Source organism: Hemibagrus wyckioides, linkage group LG17 (genome assembly GCF_019097595.1).
Source record: "Hemibagrus wyckioides isolate EC202008001 linkage group LG17, SWU_Hwy_1.0, whole genome shotgun sequence".
NCBI lineage: Eukaryota > Metazoa > Chordata > Actinopteri > Siluriformes > Bagridae > Hemibagrus > Hemibagrus wyckioides.
Window position 1 is genome coordinate 3,406,880 of NC_080726.1, and position 19,056 is coordinate 3,425,935.

Here is a 19,056-nt window from a genome sequence, read left to right on the forward strand (position 1 = left end):
CACACACCACTATCACACTCCGCTAACACACACCATCACACTCCGCTAACAACCACCGCTATTAAACTCCACTAACACACACCGCTATCACACTCCGCTAACACACACCATCACACTCCGCTAACACACACCGCTAACACACACTGCTATCACACTCCGCTAACACACACCGCTATCACACTCCGCTAACACACACCGCTATCACACTCCGCTAGCACACACCTTCTCATGACTTCTCATCGCTAATGGAAAATATCTAACAGGAAGTTGTCATCATCAAATCATTCAAATGTCATAAAGATCATGAGAAGAAGAGAAAGAAGACGGAGAAGAAGAAAAGAAAGAAGAAGAAGAAGAAGAGGAAAAGGAAGAAGAGGAAGAAGAAGAAGGGGAAGAGTAAGAAAAAGAAGAAGAAGAAGAAGAAGAAGAGGAAGAAGAAGAGGAAGAATTAGTAGAAGAGGAAGAGAAGGAAGAACAAGAAGAAAAGGAAGAAAAAGATGAAGAAGATGAAGAAAAAGAAGAACAATAATAAGAAGAACCACCTTAGGGAAGTCCTCATGTTTTTAGCATGGATGCTAAAATGTCAACCATTTTGCTAATTCGATGCTAAAAACATTGTTCTATAGTTAAGAGCAAAATGCATTGCAGAAACCTCTGAGATTGTTGCCCCAGTTGTTTCACTCACACTCTTTATAATGTTCATCTTTAATTTCATTCCATTTTTAATTATTTAAAAAAGAAAATGTAAAAGTTACAAAATCTCAGCCACGTTTTTTTCCGGTTAAAGGACATTTTTTGAAGTTTGAAACAGAATATAAGGCACGTCGCGGCCTCGTAGCGGCTCTGATGAAACTCCTATATTTACTACACACATATATTGTGCTGCAGCGGCGCCGGGGCCGAGGAATAAATCTTCCAGCAGCCGGATTTACTAGCAAAGCAAGGTCTTCCATGAGATCGATTTCACACCATATTTCTGTAAATGATGGCTGCTGTGTCTCAGCCCCAAGCTGCCTGAAGTAAGTGTGTGTGTGTGTGAGAGAGAGAGAGAGAGAGAGAGAGGAGAGGTAAGTGCATATTAGGGTGCAGTGAAACTCTCCAACATTCCCTCACAAATGCGAGCTACCGCTTTCAGACTCGCAGCCTGCAGCTTATTTATCTTCGAACCCGAGTCCATCCATCAGAGCCGAGTCACTACTACTGAAAGATCATCACTTACCTGTCGGAGAGCCATCCATCCTCTACCTGCAGGTGATGCGCAGTGTTGAGAAAACACACACACACACACACACTCACATACACACATATACACACAGGTGTATTTAACATGCGGGATTTGCTTGTTTAGATTTTAGAAAACTAAAAGTAGGCCATTTGGTTATTCTAAATTAAACCACACATGAAGCACTATTTATTTATTTATTTATTTATTTATTTATTTATTTAATCAATATATTTCAATTAATTTCCTAGTTTTTTATATTTTATATCAATAAAATTTTATTTATTTATTTATTTATTTATTGTTGTTGAATATTAAGGCTCATCTTCAGAGCCAAAATCAGAGACTTGAGTATATGATTTTGACTTTAAAACCTTTTTTTGTTGTTATTTTTGTTCATGATATCAGCTCGAGTAAAGACCAAGACTAACCAAGGTGGAAGTGAGACCAAGTTTAAAGAGGTTGAGGCAAAAGATCAAGATCAAATGAGTCAAAACCGAGACTGAAAAGCTTCAACTTTGCTTCAACTAAATTTTATTATTTCTGCTGTGCACGTGTTGATCAGTTTCAACTTGTCAAGCAAGACCAAGACCATCTGTAGTGACACCAGTACCAAAGACTGAGGAGGTTCCACACTGGTAGATACATCAGTAATGTTGAAACTGTGATGTGGAACAGGAAGTGCAGCTTGGTACTGACCCAGAGACGTCCTAATGTGAGTTCGGTTCCACTGGAGCTCTTCTGTGATTCTTGTGAACGTGACACATATTTGGGTCTGTAATCGTTCAGGAAATAAAGTAACCTCTGTGTGTGTGTGTGTGTGTTATCTGCTGATGATATCATTAGTGTTCACACCACACATGCAACATGAGTCGCAAGGGAACATTGTGAGACACTGAAGAGACAGATGAGACGCCTCACTGCACATAATATAACAGCACCACAGTAATAATAAAAATATATACAGTGAGTCGATATGGTCGTGTTCTTCGTGTGCATTTGTGATGATGTAAGATGTGATGATGCAAGTGCACTGGGGTTCGAGTCTGAAACCAGAGCGACGCTGCAGAGGAACCAGAAACAAACACCTCAGCACAGGTTTGGACCTCAGCATGTGAGCACCTGAGAAGATTCCGAGTTCTAATGCTAATGAATCCAATAAAAATGCATGGAGAGTAAATCCAGTTGACATTTTTGAGCTTTAAACAAACAACAACAACTAGGAATAAACATTAGTAAAATGATTAAGATGTTATTGATCTTTTTTATGGATGATATAATGCACTTAATGTGAGCAGTAATGCAGCTGAGTGATTAGGTCAGCTTATCCTTATACAGTGTGTATATGTGTATATGTGTATATATACATTATATATATATATATATAGTCTATATAAGTCTATAAACCTAACCCTAATAAATAAACCTTTTCCTTTTTCAGTCAGTATTTTCTATCCCAGATTTCTTAGAAGTTTGTGTTTTGAGGGCTAATGAGATAATATATATATATATATATATATATATATATATATATATATATATATATATATATATATATATATATATATATATATAATTTTTTTTTTTAATAAAATAAAAAAAGATACTTAGAACCTCCACAATGAGTTGGCTTTTTTTCATTTTTTTTTTAATTTAGTTGAAATCACTTAACTACAAGTCACTAGGAGTTTCACCAGAACCTTTATACTGAAGGAGATGGCTTTTTTTCCCTCTCCGAGTCGCAGTCTATTTATATCCTCTTTCCTGAACTACAGCAGAAGAACCACAGACTCCTCCACATGATGTAAAAGCTGGAGGTGACACGTTCTCCTCTCCTCCTGTTAGATCCCTCAGTCATCAATAATTCACACTGCTTTATCCTCTCATCGAGCCTCTTAAACCAGCGTCATGCTTCAGAGTGAATGAGAAAAATCACCCTTCATTCCTTCATTCTCACTCCAGCCTTCCGTATGCATTTCTCTTCCTCACATTCATCCTTTTCCCTGCTTACCATCCGGTTCTGTTTAGACCCGAGTCCATATCCATGCTGGAGTCTAGCCCTTTCACGTCAGATTAGGACAGCATGTAGAGTGTAGAATATCTATTTATTTATTTTAAATTCTTTTTCTCTCAATTTATGACTGATATAATTAGCTGATTATTTCTCATAAGCAATCAACATTTCTACACCTGACCAATCAGAGATCTGCGTTAGATACTTAATCTGTTCCACCTACAAGGTATGTAGAACCTTAACTGGTTCTACTGGATGTTTCACATCTGGAACACATAAAAGGTTTAGGGGTTGAATCAAAATAACCATATACTGTAGGGTTCTTAATAGCCTATGAAAAGGTCCTATATAGAACCTTAAGGGGTTCTAATGAGTATTTAGATACTTAGAAACCATCAAAGGTTCTATCCAGAGTTCTCTGTAGCCGGCAAAATGTTTAGAATTAGGACTGTAATTGGTTTTACTGGGCACTTCGTACTTAGAATCTGTAAAAGGTTCTATACAGAACCCTGCAGAGTTTGTTGTAGCCTGCAAAGTGGTTCTATATAAAATTATAATTGGTCTTACTGGGCACTTCATATCGGCAAACCATAAAAAAAAGGTTCTATGTAGATCCTTAAAGGTTTCTACTGGGCACTTCATATTTGAAACCCATCAAATATTCTATATAGAACGATAAAGGATTTTATTAGCCACTTAATACAGAACAATAGAGTTCTTTGTAGCCTGCAAAATGGTTCTACTGGGCATTTTATATTTGCAACCCATAAAAGGTTCTGTACTCAAAGTGTAATCAAAACTATAGGGTTCTTTGCCTGTGAATGTAGATAATGACCGGTAATGATTCTTTGTCAAGGTGTCCTGTTCTTCTATCATTCTTTATGGTTTTATATATGAATCCCATAAAAGATACTTAGAATCCATAAAAGATTCTATACAGAACCATACAGAGTTCTTTGCATCCTGCAAAATGGTATTATATATAGGAACTGGGCCCTTCATATTTGGAACCCATAAACAGGTTCTATATAACACTACAGGGCTATTTGTATCTTGCAACAAAGGTTCTTTGTAGACCTTTAAAGGTTTCTACTGGGCACTCTATATTTGGAACCCGCAGAAGATTCAAAAACTACTACAGGGTTATTTGTAGCCTGTGAATGTAGATATATACGTGTAATGCTTCTTTGTCAAGGCGTATGGTTCTATAAAGATCCTTGAAGGGCTTTACTGGGCACTTGATATTTGGAAGCCATAGAATATTCTATATAAAAGCCCACAGGGTTCTTTGAAGCCTGTGAAAATGTCCTATATAGAACCTTAAATGGTTCAACTGGGTACTTATGCTTGGAACTCATAAAATGTTATATACAGTAGAGTTCTTTGTATTCTGCAAACTGGTTCTATATAAAACCATCATTGGTTCTACTGGGCACTTCAAATTTAGAATTTATAAAAGGTACTGTATAGAACTCTTAAGGGTTCAATCAAAAACTCTTTGAGGTTCTAGTTGGTAAATATAGACATTTAGAACCTGTAATGGCTCTTTGTACATTCTGTGAACAATGTTCAAGGTCCATGAAATGTCTCAATTTCACAAAAGGCAGTGGGAAAAAAATTAATCCTAAGAATTAAGGGGTTTGAATGGAGCATAAGTGCAAAAACCCCAAGTTAGTTCTTCCTGCCATTGTTATGTTTAATAGTGAAGGGTTGATGTAAAGAATCCTAGGGTTCTTTACTTCAGGCAGGGCTGGTTAGGATACAGATCTGAAATCCTGTAGTCAGGTCTATTATTTCTGCTTCATTCGTCTCTCTCTCTCTCTCTCTCTCTCTCTCTCTCTCTCTCTCTCTCTCTCAGATCAGCACTGATCCAGGACCAGCCTCAGTCCTTTACCTCCACTGGTCCAGCATTACATGAGGAACCCAGGAGCAGGTCTCACCTCAGCCACTCGGGAAGATTTCATCCTAAGTGTTCCTCTCGCATCCATCAGTATCCGTGTGATTTATAGCTTTAATAGCGGGTTCCTTCACAGCGTTGTGGCCTGCTGTTTTTCTCTGTTTGTGCTGCTGTCAAGCAGGAAAGCAGCTTCTCTATTCAAACCTCCCACTTCGCTGTGAAGTCCAATGCTGGTGAGTGAAGCACGTGTATGAGCTGAAACGTTCTCACTTTTTGGTCAGATGAAATTTAACCGCCGCTTTGAGAGAACATTTATACGACAACGCCGCCGAACTCGTATTTGATCCCTTCTCAGATCACAGCTAGGTTATTACTCATGCTTTAATGCAGGGGTGTCCAATCTTATCCGCAAAGGGCCGGTGTGGGTGCAGGTTTTCATTCCTACTGAGCTGAAGCCACACCTGAGTCTACTGAAAGCCAAGATCAGTTAATTAGCCATTGGGAATCAGGTGTAGCTCCTGCTTGGTTGGAATGAAAACCTGCACCTACACCGGCCCTTTCTGGATAAGATTGGACACCCCTGCCTTAATGTGTTCTCATTTTTATAGCAACAGTAAACATTTCAGGAAGTGCTGTCATAGAAAAATAATCAACATAAAGCTTGGGTAAGTAACTCTCCTTAACTAGATTCCTAAAAAAGGACATAAGAGATGCTGTGTGTTATTCCTTGCTTAGTAAGCATTTTATTACTTGCTTATAAACAGTTTATAACCAAACTTTATATAATATGCTGCAAAAATTGTATGTTATGGAATGCAATGGTCAAAAATTCCCATAAACACACTCCTAAACCTTGTGGACAGCCTTCCCAGAAGAGTTGAAGCTGTTATAGCTGCAAAGGGTGGACCGACGTCATATTGAACCCTATGGATTAGGAATGGGATGTCACTTAAGTTCATATGCGAGTCAAGGCAGGTGAGCGAATACTTTTGGCAATATAGTGTATCATGTGATTTTTTTTTTTTCCTGTTTGTGGTGGCATGGGTCACATGATTATAACCATTTATTTATTTATTTATTTATTTATTTATTTATTTACTTACTTATTTACTTACTTACATCCATTTATTTATTTATTGACATAATAGAGATACAACTAAGATATATAAACATCTATAATCTTTATCACATGTATTCTTTGAGAGTTATAACAGCAAAAATGTTGTTTTTTTGTTTTTTTATGGGCGTGGCATCTGTATCAAATTTAATGGCCGCCATTGTTTAACAAAATTTGATTCCAAAAATTTATTATTTGTATACTTCTTAATTGTGAAGAAGAAAAAAAACCCTGCAGTCAGTGCCAGTGTGTTTCCCCGGTGTGGTTGATTTAACGTGGAATCTATTGTGTTATGTTATGTTTTTCCCTCTTTCAGTAGCTAGCTAACATTTACTCGGCGACCTCAGCTCAGTGATTCACTGTTCCATGATTTCCAGACGGCTCGCGGAAACTCACGTTTTGAACGATTTTTCTCGCCGCATGTCATTAATAATGAAAATCTTTTACACTACAGCTTCAATTTCCTAACGATATGATTGTGTATTAGTGCAGACACCCGATCTGTGAGTTCAATTTCGTGTCATTGTGCATCTGTAAATTGTCTCATTCTATAATGGAGTATTCATGTCACCAGTGAAGATGAAAGAAGACGACTCTGAATCCCCAAACCATATCCTGTCCATTTCAACAAGCTTCACCACACAATCAAGTAATTTCCAGAAACCTGATCTGCTCTGGGGAACCGGAGAACCGGGCTCCTTCGGTTCCTTTGTTTATTAAGAGCAGAAGCTTTGGATAGAAGTGTGAAGAAAGAGACAGAAATGTAAATGAAAGTGAAAACAACAAGATATGAGGAGTTATTATACTGTAGGATATTTGCAGATGGGTTCTAGCAGAGAAGGAGAGGGAGGTTGGGGGGAAATACGCTACACTGAAAATTAAGCGGAAGTCGGATATCATCGAACAAACGTCTGGTCGACTGAATGACAAACTCAGAAAGAGCAAAAAAAGATGCTAGAGCTGTGCAGAAGCACAGACCTGAACTTTTTTTCCCCTCGATGCTAAAAGTGAAAGCGTGAGACGAGCCGTTATTTAAAGCAATCGCACGCTGGATTTATCCAATCAGGGCTGTTGATGCGTGAATATGCAAATGAGAAGGTGGGGTTTAGGAATGTAGAGTGTGAAAGGTCAGATTATGAAGAGCCAGGATTCAGTGTTAACCCCGGGGGAAAGTAGGAACAGTGTGAAACCTCTGTGAAACTACATAACTCCAGTAGTCTGTTTAACCGGAGTGCATTAGGACCCAGGGGAACCATTTCAGGTGTGGAAAGCTGTACAGTGGTATAAGAGGAATAAAACTCATCACTGACATATGTCTGTTTCAATGTATTTGCCAACTACATTGAATACACTCTGGTGTGATTTTCTAATACTGCATTTTTTCCTTAATAAAGGAAAAAAAATAATTCCTCTATTGTTAACTGATCTGGAATGCAAATGAGCGTGACGTGCTACAACTGTTCCATGACTCCGCGTAACTCCACGCTAAAGAATTTGATAAATGCACGCCATTTAAAGTGTTTGACTCATAATGACTGTGATTCATTTCTTTTCCCGTGAGGTGCGTCAGCTCCACGCGCATCAGGACACAGCTGCTTAACTCTACACTCGCCGACGTCAGGCGGAAAAGCGTAGCTAATTGCAGGGGAAAGCATCTGCAGAGGTAATCAGCAGTTTTGAATGAACCTAACCAATTACAAAATCACACACTGATTAATTTTATTTATTTATTTATTTATTTAAAAAAAACATTGAGATAATTAGCAGAGCTCAGAATTAATGTAATCAACAAGGTGACTGTATTGTATACAATGAACATTTTCATGAAAGTCGTGCTTTATTACCTGAATGCCAAAAAACAAACAAACAAACAAACAAATAATTTTTTAAACATACATTGAATTCTGATCATTTCTAATTAATTTCATTTGCTAAAATAATTTTCCAACAAATTTATTTTTTAAATAAATTATCATTTATTTTTAGTTTTTTTTTTTAGTTTTTTTCAAAATGCAAATATACAGACTAGAGAAATATTTATTTAAACTGTCGAGTTGATACAATGTAGTTATTTTTATTTATTTATTTATCAAATAATCAAGTAGCATCATCACAAATCTCTCTGTCCATAGAAATAAAATTCAGTTTTAATTCAGTTTTATTTTATAGCGTCTTTAACATGGATATTGTCACAATACAGCCTTTCAGTCATGTATAAATTCAGGATCTAGATCATAGATTTTAAATTTGTCCCTAATAAAGATGCCTGATGTATCATGAGACTTCAGCCTTGAGGAACCAGACTCGCAGGTGACACCGGAGAATGTGATTCTGAATCATTTCCCCTCCATCACTGTGTATGTGTGGAAGCAGGAGATTCATTCTGGTGTTAACATGAACATGATGAGACTTGAGTGTAAAACTGATCACATCAAATCAAATCAACTGTGGTCCAGAGCCGTCTTCCTGGTTCCTACTGTCCACATCTCACGTATCTCCATGCTCCTTGTGGTCCATCAGCATCATCAAATCATCATCAGTGTGGTGTGAAGCGACGTTTTTTATATATATATATATATATATACACACACACACTATATTGCCAAAAGTATTCGCTCACCTGCCTTGACTCGCATATGAACTTAAGTGACATCCCATTCCTAATCCATAGGGTTCAATATGACGTCGGTCCACCCTTTGCAGCTATAACAGCTTCAACTCTTCTGGGAAGGCTGTCCACAAGGTTTAGGAGTGTGTTTATGGGAATTTTTGACCATTCTTCCAGAAGCACATTTGTGAGGTCACACACTGATGTTGGACGAGAAGGCCTGGCTCTCAGTCTCCGCTCTAATTCATCCCAAAGGTGTTCTATCGGGTTGAGGTCAGGACTCTGTGCAGGCCAGTCAAGTTCATCCACACCAGACTCTGTCATCCATGTCTTTATGGACCTTGCTTTGTGCACTGGTGCACAGTCATGTTGGAAGAGGAAGGGGCCAGCTCCAAACTGTTCCCACAAAGTTGGGAGCATGGAATTGTCCAAAATGTCTTGTTATGCTGAAGCATTCAGAGTTCCTTTCACTGGAACTAAGGGGCCAAGCCCAGCTCCTGAAAAACAACCCCACACCATAATCCCCCCTCCACCAAACTTTACACTTGGCACAATGCAGTCAGACAAGTACCGTTCTCCTGGCAACCGCCAAACCCAGACTCGTCCATCAGATTGCCAGATGGAGAAGCGCGATTCGTCACTCCAGAGAACGCGTCTCCACTGCTCTAGAGTCCAGTGGCGGCGTGCTTTACACCACTGCATCCGACGCTTTGCATTGCACTTGGTGATGTATGGCTTGGATGCAGCTGCTCGGCCATGGAAACCCATTCCATGAAGCTCTCTGCGCACTGTTCTGGAGCTAATCTGAAGGCCACATGAAGTTTGGAGGTCTGTAGCGATTGACTCTGCAGAAAGTTGGCGACCTCTTCGCACTATGCGCCTCAGCATCCGCTGACCCCGCTCCGTCAGTTTACGTGGCCTACCACTTCGTGGCTGAGTTGCTGTCGTTCCCAAACACTTCCACGTTCTTATAATACAGCTGACAGTTGACTGTGGAATATTTAGGAGCAAGGAAATTTCACGACTGGATTTGTTGCACAGGTGGCATCCTATCACAGTTCCACGCTGGAATTCACTGAGCTCCTGAGAGCGACCCATTCTTTCACAAATGTTTGTAAAAACAGTCTGCATGCCTAGGTGCTTGATTTTATACACCTGTGGCCATGGAAGTGATTGGAACACCTGATTCTGATTATTTGGATGGGTGAGCGAATACTTTTGGCAATATAGTGTATATATATATATATGAGCTGACCACAGCAACCTGCATTTTTTTAATATACAAATTAACATTGCATGATATTTTTATCCATTTATAGTTACATGTTCCAAGAAGTTTTCACTCTCAAGTTACAGCATCTATAAATGTGAAGTAAATTATACAACAACAATGTTTAATAAACCTTACAGAAAACTTCACTGAATCAACAAGTAAAGAAGATTTTAAATCCATGAAACATCTACCTATGTCCCTATGAATGAGCTGTTACTATGGAAACGTTTATGAGAGTGTAACCCCAATGGGTCCTACTCGCCATTGCTCCATGAAGGTCTCGAACCTGGGTCTCCATCATGGGAGGCGGGCGCATTAACAAGGAAGCTAAAGACTGCAGCCTCTAGCATCAGTCGCTAGTTTGCCTCTTGAAATCAGGGGAGTGAGGTTTACCTGCACAGAACTGACCTCTGACCTCCGTTACACCCACCCCCTAAACCGCACTCCCATCCAGGTCACAGCACCAATGTAACCCCCCCACCCCCACCCCCACCCCCCAGGGCCTCTGGTTTGCTCATTAGAGATAACATTTTTATCCTGAATGAAGTAAATTAAATATAATGTTACCGAGTTACTGCCCAAGCTTCTGTTATGAGTGATTAATCAACACTTTCCGATCCTGACCAATCAGAATCCAGACTTCGATGGCGCTACGGTGTAGAAAAGTAGATTTAAAGTGATTTAAATACAGAGCAGGACGTAAACAGGATGGCGTGTGATACTTCTACAATTCATTCTGCCTCAAAAGTCAATGAGCAGAAAAAAAAAAGCTCCAGGCTGCAGGGTAAAAGCTTGAGTTTGATGGCAAGGCTGATAAAAAGCTCCTGGTGCTCAAAGACGTGAGGGTGAAGGTGCCTTAAAGGCCGCTTTAACTAATGCGCTGTTCCTACAGAGGCTCCTAGAGGAAAGAATAAAGAACGACAGAGAGCATGATGGGAGATTTTAAACACTGTGTTTTTGAAACAACTTTGCTTCCAAGCATGGTCACATGTCTCTCTTTTACACACACACACACACACACACGGGACTAGAGCCACATACACACCCTCACACTGCAGATCAAAAGGAGACCTTGATGTGGAAGGGGCCTGAGGCCAGAAAAACACTTTTCTGTGCGAGGGAATGATTTTGAGGAAATGGAATGGAAACAATGATGCCCACACACACACACACACGGTTTTTACCAACATGCTACTGATAGCTGAGCTGGAACACTTCCACGCTTTTCCAAAACAAAACAAAACACACGTTTCTTGGATGTGAACTCGTTTCAGTCTCAGCACTAAAATCAAGCTTCCTCACCCACATGATATCCAGCACCTCCTGTACTGGTTGGAGATACTTCTAGAAGTTTTTGGATGTTCTCCTCCAAGCAGAACATTATAAACTACTTCTTTACACTCTCAGCACTGTGCATGTTTAATGGAGGTCCAATTCGGTTATTAATTCAGACTGAGGATTTCAACAGAATTCTTACATTAAGGAAAATTTGTGAATTTGTCAAAATGTGTAATTTTTTGTAAAATAATTTGTGAATTTTTAAAAAATATTTTAAATGATTTTTTGTGAAAAGTGTGTGATTTTTTTATTTGCATTTTTTTGTAATTGGGAAATTGTAAAAATGTTTTGAATTTTTTCTAAAAATTTGCTTTTTTTTCTCTTGAAAAATTGCATTTTTTTTTTTGAGAATTTCTCTCCTCAAATCTGAGTTCAGCAAGTGACACTGAATCAACATGGCTTTTCACGGCACCAACATTGAAGAATATAAAACAGCATACGTTAATCTCATACAGACATGTTCACTATGAAAAACACAAGCCTTAAAGTTAATGTCATTTTTCACACAAACTCATGCAATTTTTTCCTCGTATTTACAATCTCAACATTTTTTGATTGACAGCCAACAAATAACCATGATCCTTCACAGATTGTGAAAGATGTGCGGAAATGATTTAAATCACTTTGTCTCAGGTTATTCTAAAAAGCGCATCTGATGAACCTGGATCCATGAATGTACAGGTAGATGATCTGCTCTTAACATGAAAGCCTAGCTAACTCCGCTAACTGTGCTAACTCCGCTAACGCCGCCAACGCCAATCCTTTCCCGTGTTTGTTGTTTGTTTATTTCCGTTTCCTGGATCCCAAGTCGTAATTGTTTGGCTTCAAAACAAAATGTCTCCTCCACTAATGATCCACAATTCTTCATCTCTGCCTCTCTTTTCCCGCCTTCCCCATGGAGGGGAGGAGATGAAGAACTGCATATAACACGAATGCATTTGAATGATAATGATTCATGTGACTCGGTGCCTCTCGTTAGCAAAGACACTCGACTCGCGGCCTGGCCTCTAGGGACAGCTGTTCATGTTTCAGATAAAAACACACACAAGAAGACGGAAATAAGTATGTAGTGCTTTTCTGCGAAGTCGGAGCGGTGTTCTGATCACGTATCAGAGCTGAGGAATGAATAATCGACTGAAATCCCTCTCCTGGTTTGACTCAGACGCTGAAATCAGAAGCTTTTGCATTAGTTCTGCCTGCTTAATTTCTGCTGTAACTTGACTTGGATTTTCATTTCAACGTCGCCGTTTAGACTCCAATTATCCCGCCATTACAGAGAAAGAGCTAGACACAGAGATGGATGGAAGTAATAACTGGATTCATAAAGACCGAGGACGTTTATATAAGTCATGGATTTGCATAAGATTCTGGTTTATACAGTAAAAGAGCTTTGGTGAGATTCACACTTCTCTTCTCAGAGAAACTCCCATGAACTTCATCAAGCATCCAACTACCAGTTAAACAGCATCTTCTCATCAGAGGAGAATGACATATCTCTAGACACCTGACCATACAACCATATGTGGTTCTTCTCCAAACTTTTGAAGCTCATATCAAAGTAGACACTCAGGACTTGAAGAATTTGTAGTGTTTCAGTAGTATTTCTGTTTTTTTGCCTACTAGGGGTTCATGTATTTTTAGAAAATATCCCCCCAGAAAAGTTTTTTTTCCACCCAAATGTTTGTATCTTCAAAGTAAATGTGGATATCAAACCCATTTCTGCTCTCTGAGATGCTCTGAGTGCTTGTTCATCTAAAAAGCAGCTCAGATTTCATCTTCAACCAGTAAAATTCTGTGTACGGTTCTCCAACAGAGGGAAAAACACACGTCTAAAACACACTGAAAGCCAACAGACTCGTTTTATATCAGACTCACAGCCTGAACATCATTCATTTCTTTATACTGAGTGAAAAAATTCTGATAAGTCCATTTCCATTTGTCAGTGTACTGGTTGGAGTGGAAGAACTGGAGTGTCCTGCACAGTGACCTGGCTCTGACACAACCCCACACCACTGAACAGCTTTGGGATGAACTGGTTCACTGACTGAATCCCAGACCTCCACACTAATGCTCTTGTAGCTGAATAAACACACATCTCCCCAACCAGGTGCCAGCATCTAGTGGAGTGGAGTGGAGAGGAGAGGAGAGGAGAGGAGAGGAGAGTTCCTTCTCATAGAAATCAGCTGACTAGCTGTAGTTAAGTCTTGGCCTTCCCCATTCTTCTCCTCTGTTCTCCTCTCCATTCTTCCTTTCCTTTCTTTTCCTTTCCTTTCCACTCTTCTCTCCATTCTTCCCTTCCCTTGATTCTTCCCTTCCCTTCCCTTCCCTTCCCTTCCCTTCCCTTCTGTCATCTAGACTTGGTCTTGACCTGGGCTCAACCTCCTGAAGACCTCACTCTTGCTCAATCCTGGTCTTGGACTTTCCTTTACACGCACTGAATGCATTTTAATTCAAATTTTTTCCCTTTTAAATCCGAACCCTTATTTTACGCCTCAGCTCCTCGACCATCCCTGAACGTCCTGCACCACGGTCACCGTCCTCATCTGACCACACTCCATGTTTCTCCTCGTTCTCCAGCAGACCGTCACGTCACGTTCTTTTATACTGATTACACCAGAGCGTGTAGGTGAATCACGGCTGTTCATTAAGCGAGCCTTTATTAACGACTACCTCTCTGACTAATGCACTCACGCCTCCGTTCCTCCACACTGCTTGTTGAGAATTCACTCTTCCTGTTAGCTTTAAAATCCAAACCGCGCTTCACCTGTAGGTTGAGATCGACGCGCTTAGCGTTCCACCCGCGATAAAAGCCGTAGCAGTGGAGCTTTCGCACCGGTTGAAATACTTCTATATTCTGATTGCGGGAATTTGCATAAAATCACAATAAAATAGGAGGTATGCAAAAGGTTCTGCTGACAATTAGCCAAGTTCATTTCACATGTTAGCGTCCTCCATGCTGCTAAAATGCTACAATTAAAAAAAACAAAAAAACACGAGTGTTTTATTTTTCAGCTTCGAAATTTTAATTGCTGTTCTTTGGAGTAAATGCGTCAGACGGCAGATTGTCACCTCTGCCTCGTTCATTAGCCATCAAAATCTACCGGATTTGCTTCGGATTGAACACGGTCGCTTAATAGAGCCTGGCGAAAGGAAATAAAAAGTCAGGCTGTCCATCTGAAATGATGCTTATTCTCACGTCTACAGCAGAACTTTTGTGCTCTGAGGTGGAGACACACCATTAAGGACCAAAGCTGAATAATTAGGCAATGACAGAATTAAAAGGGAGAACTTTCAGGAAATCTATAAAGAAAGATATTTGGTAGAAATAAAGCATGTCACATACACACACACACACTCACACATTAGTGAAACCTCCACCACGGAGATGAAAGGACGTAGCTGACACGGTTAATGACCGAGCACGGCGGATGTCTTTTCCGAGTTCACTTCAGCGCCTGACATTTTTCTCTTTTTTGCGGTTTGACTGATAAATAAATCAGAGCAGATTAATCTCAGATGAAGTACGACTTAAAGGCTCGTTAAACCCTCGTTAGGAGAAGCTTTCATCACTGGGATTTTCTTGATGGCAAAACGAAATGAATAAAAAGGAAATAACTGCACAATAAAGCCTGAAGTCTCTTTGCTTTGACTGAGCAGCAGACTCCAGCAGGCGGTAGAGGAAGAGTTTAGAAAGGATGTGAAGGCTTTCAGGTGGAGTTTAGAGGAGATGATGGACATGTTTAGGAGAGATGTAGCTTCTCATCAAAAGCGTCTGGTCAATGTGTGCTAGTCACACAAATATCTTTTAAAAACCAGACCTGAGCCACTTTCATATCAAATCAGATACATGTCTAATAATAGACAATGAGACAGGAATGAGAAGCACCTTTTGAATTCACCTTTTGCCCATACTTTAACACACATCATCATCATCACCACCACCATCATTGTTGCCATCATCATAACTATTAATAGCATAACCGTGTTCATCATCATCACCATGGTCATTGTTGCTGCCATCATCACCATTAATAGCATAACCGTGTTCATCATCATCACCATGGTCATTGTTGCTGCCATCATCACCATTAATAGCATAACCGTGTTCATTATCATCATCATCATCACCATGGTCATTGTTGCTGCCATCATTATCACCATTAATACCATCAGCATATTCATCACCACCATCATCATCATTGTTGTCATCATTATCACCATTATTATATTCATCATTATCATCACCATTATCATCATCATCATCATCATCATCATCATCATCATCATCACCATCATTATCATCACTATCAGTACCACCACCATCGTCATCATCATCATCATCATCATCATTACCATGGTTGCCATCATCACCATCATTATCATCACTATCACCATCGTTGCCATCATCACCATCATTATCATCACTATCACCATCACCACCACTGTCATCGTGATTAACATCATTATCATCATCATCCTCACCATCACTGCCATCGTCATCACCACCATCATCACCACCACTAATATCATCATCACCACCATCATTATCACCACCACTAATATCATCATCAAGATTGTCTCCATCATCATCACCACCACTAATATCATCACCACCATCATTATCACCACCACTAATATCATCATCATCAAGATTGTCTCCATCATCATCACCACCATCATTATCACCACCACTAATATCATCATCACCACCATCATTATCACCACCACTAATATCATCATCAAGATTGTCTCCATCATCATCACCACCACTAATATCATCATCACCACCATCATTATCACCACCACTAATATCATAACCACCATCATTATCACCACCACTAATATCATCATCATCAAGATTGTCTCCATCATCATCACCACCACTATCATCATCACCACCATTATCACCACCACTAATATCATCATCAAGATTGTCTCCATCATCATCACCACCACTAATATCATCACCACCATCATTATCACCACCACTAATATCATCATCATCAAGATTGTCTCCATCATCATCACCACCATCATTATCACCACCACTAATATCATCATCACCACCATCATTATCACCACCACTAATATCAGCACCACCATCATTATCACCACCACTAATATCATCACCACCATCATCACCACCACTAATATCATCATCATCAAGATTGTCTCCATCATCATCACCACCATCATTATCACCACCACTAATATCATCATCACCACCATCATTATCACCACCACTAATATCATCATCAAGATTGTCTCCATCATCATCACCACCACTAATATCATCATCACCACCATCATTATCACCACCACTAATATCATAACCACCATCATTATCACCACCACTAATATCATCATCATCAAGATTGTCTCCATCATCATCACCACCATCATTATCACCACCACTAATATCATCATCAAGATTGTCTCCATCATCATCACCACCATCATTATCACCACCACTAATATCATCATCACCACCATCATCACCACCACTAATATCATCATCAAGATTGTCTCCATCATCATCACCACCACTAATATCATCACCACCATCATTATCACCACCACTAATATCATCATCATCAAGATTGTCTCCATCATCATCACCACCATCATTATCACCACCACTAATATCATCATCACCACCATCATTATCACCACCACTAATATCAGCACCACCATCATCACCACCACTAATATCATCACCACCATCATCACCACCACTAATATCATCATCATCAAGATTGTCTCCATCATCATCACCACCATCATTATCACCACCACTAATATCATCATCATCAAGATTGTCCCCATCATCATCACCACCATCATTATCACCACCACTAATATCATCATCACCACCATCATTATCACCACCACTAATATCATCATCATCAAGATTGTCTCCATCATCATCACCACCATCATTATCACCACCACTAATATCATCATCACCACCATCATTATCACCACCACTAATATCAGCACCACCATCATTATCACCACCACTAATATCATCACCACCATCATCACCACCACTAATATCATCATCATCAAGATTGTCTCCATCATCATCACCACCATCATTATCACCACCATCATTATCACCACCACTAATATCATCATCACCACCATCATCATCATCACCACTAATATCATCATCATCAAGATTGTCTCCATCATCATCACCACCATCATTATCACCACCACTAATATCATCATCAAGATTGTCTCCATCATCATCACCACCATCATTATCACCACCACTAATATCATCACCACCATCATTATCACCACCACTAATATCATCATCATCAAGATTGTCTCCATCATCATCACCACCATCATTATCACCACCACTAATATCATCATCAAGATTGTCTCCATCATCATCACCACCATCATTATCACCACCACTAATATCATCACCACCATCATTATCACCACCACTAATATCATCATCATCAAGATTGTCTCCATCATCATCACCACCATCATTATCACCACCACTAATATCATCACCACCATCATTATCACCACCACTAATATCATCATCATCAAGATTGTCTCCATCATCATCACCACCATCATTATCACCACCACTAATATCATCACCACCATCATTATCACCACCACTAATATCATCACCACCATCATTATCACCACCACTAATATCATCATCATCAAGATTGTCTCCATCATCATCACCACCATCATTATCACCACCACTAATATCATCATCATCAAGATTGTCTCCATCATCATCACCACCATCATTATCACCACCACTAATATCATCATCATCAAGATTGTCTCCATCATCATCACCACCATCATTATCACCACCACTAATATCATCACCACCATCATTATCACCACCACTAATATCATCATCATCAAGATTGTCTCCATCATCATCACCACCATCATTATCACCACCACTAATATCATCATCAAGATTGTCTCCATCATCATCACCACCATCATTATCACCACCACTAATATCATCACCACCATCATTATCACCACCACTAATATCATCATCATCAAGATTGTCTCCATCATCATCACCACCATCATTATCACCACCACTAATATCATCACCACCATCATTATCACCACCACTAATATCATCATCATCAAGATTGTCTCCATCATCATCACCACCATCATTATCACCACCACTAATATCATCACCACCATCATTATCACCACCACTAATATCATCACCACCATCATTATCACCACCACTAATATCATCATCATCAAGATTGTCTCCATCATCATCACCACCATCATTATCACCACCACTAATATCATCATCATCAAGATTGTCTCCATCATCATCACCACCATCATTATCACCACCACTAATATCATCATCATCAAGATTGTCTCCATCATCATCACCACCATCATTATCACCACCACTAATATCATCACCACCATCATTATCACCACCACTAATATCATCATCATCAAGATTGTCTCCATCATCATCACCACCATCATTATCACCACCACTAATATCATCATCATCAAGATTGTCTCCATCATCATCACCACCATCATTAT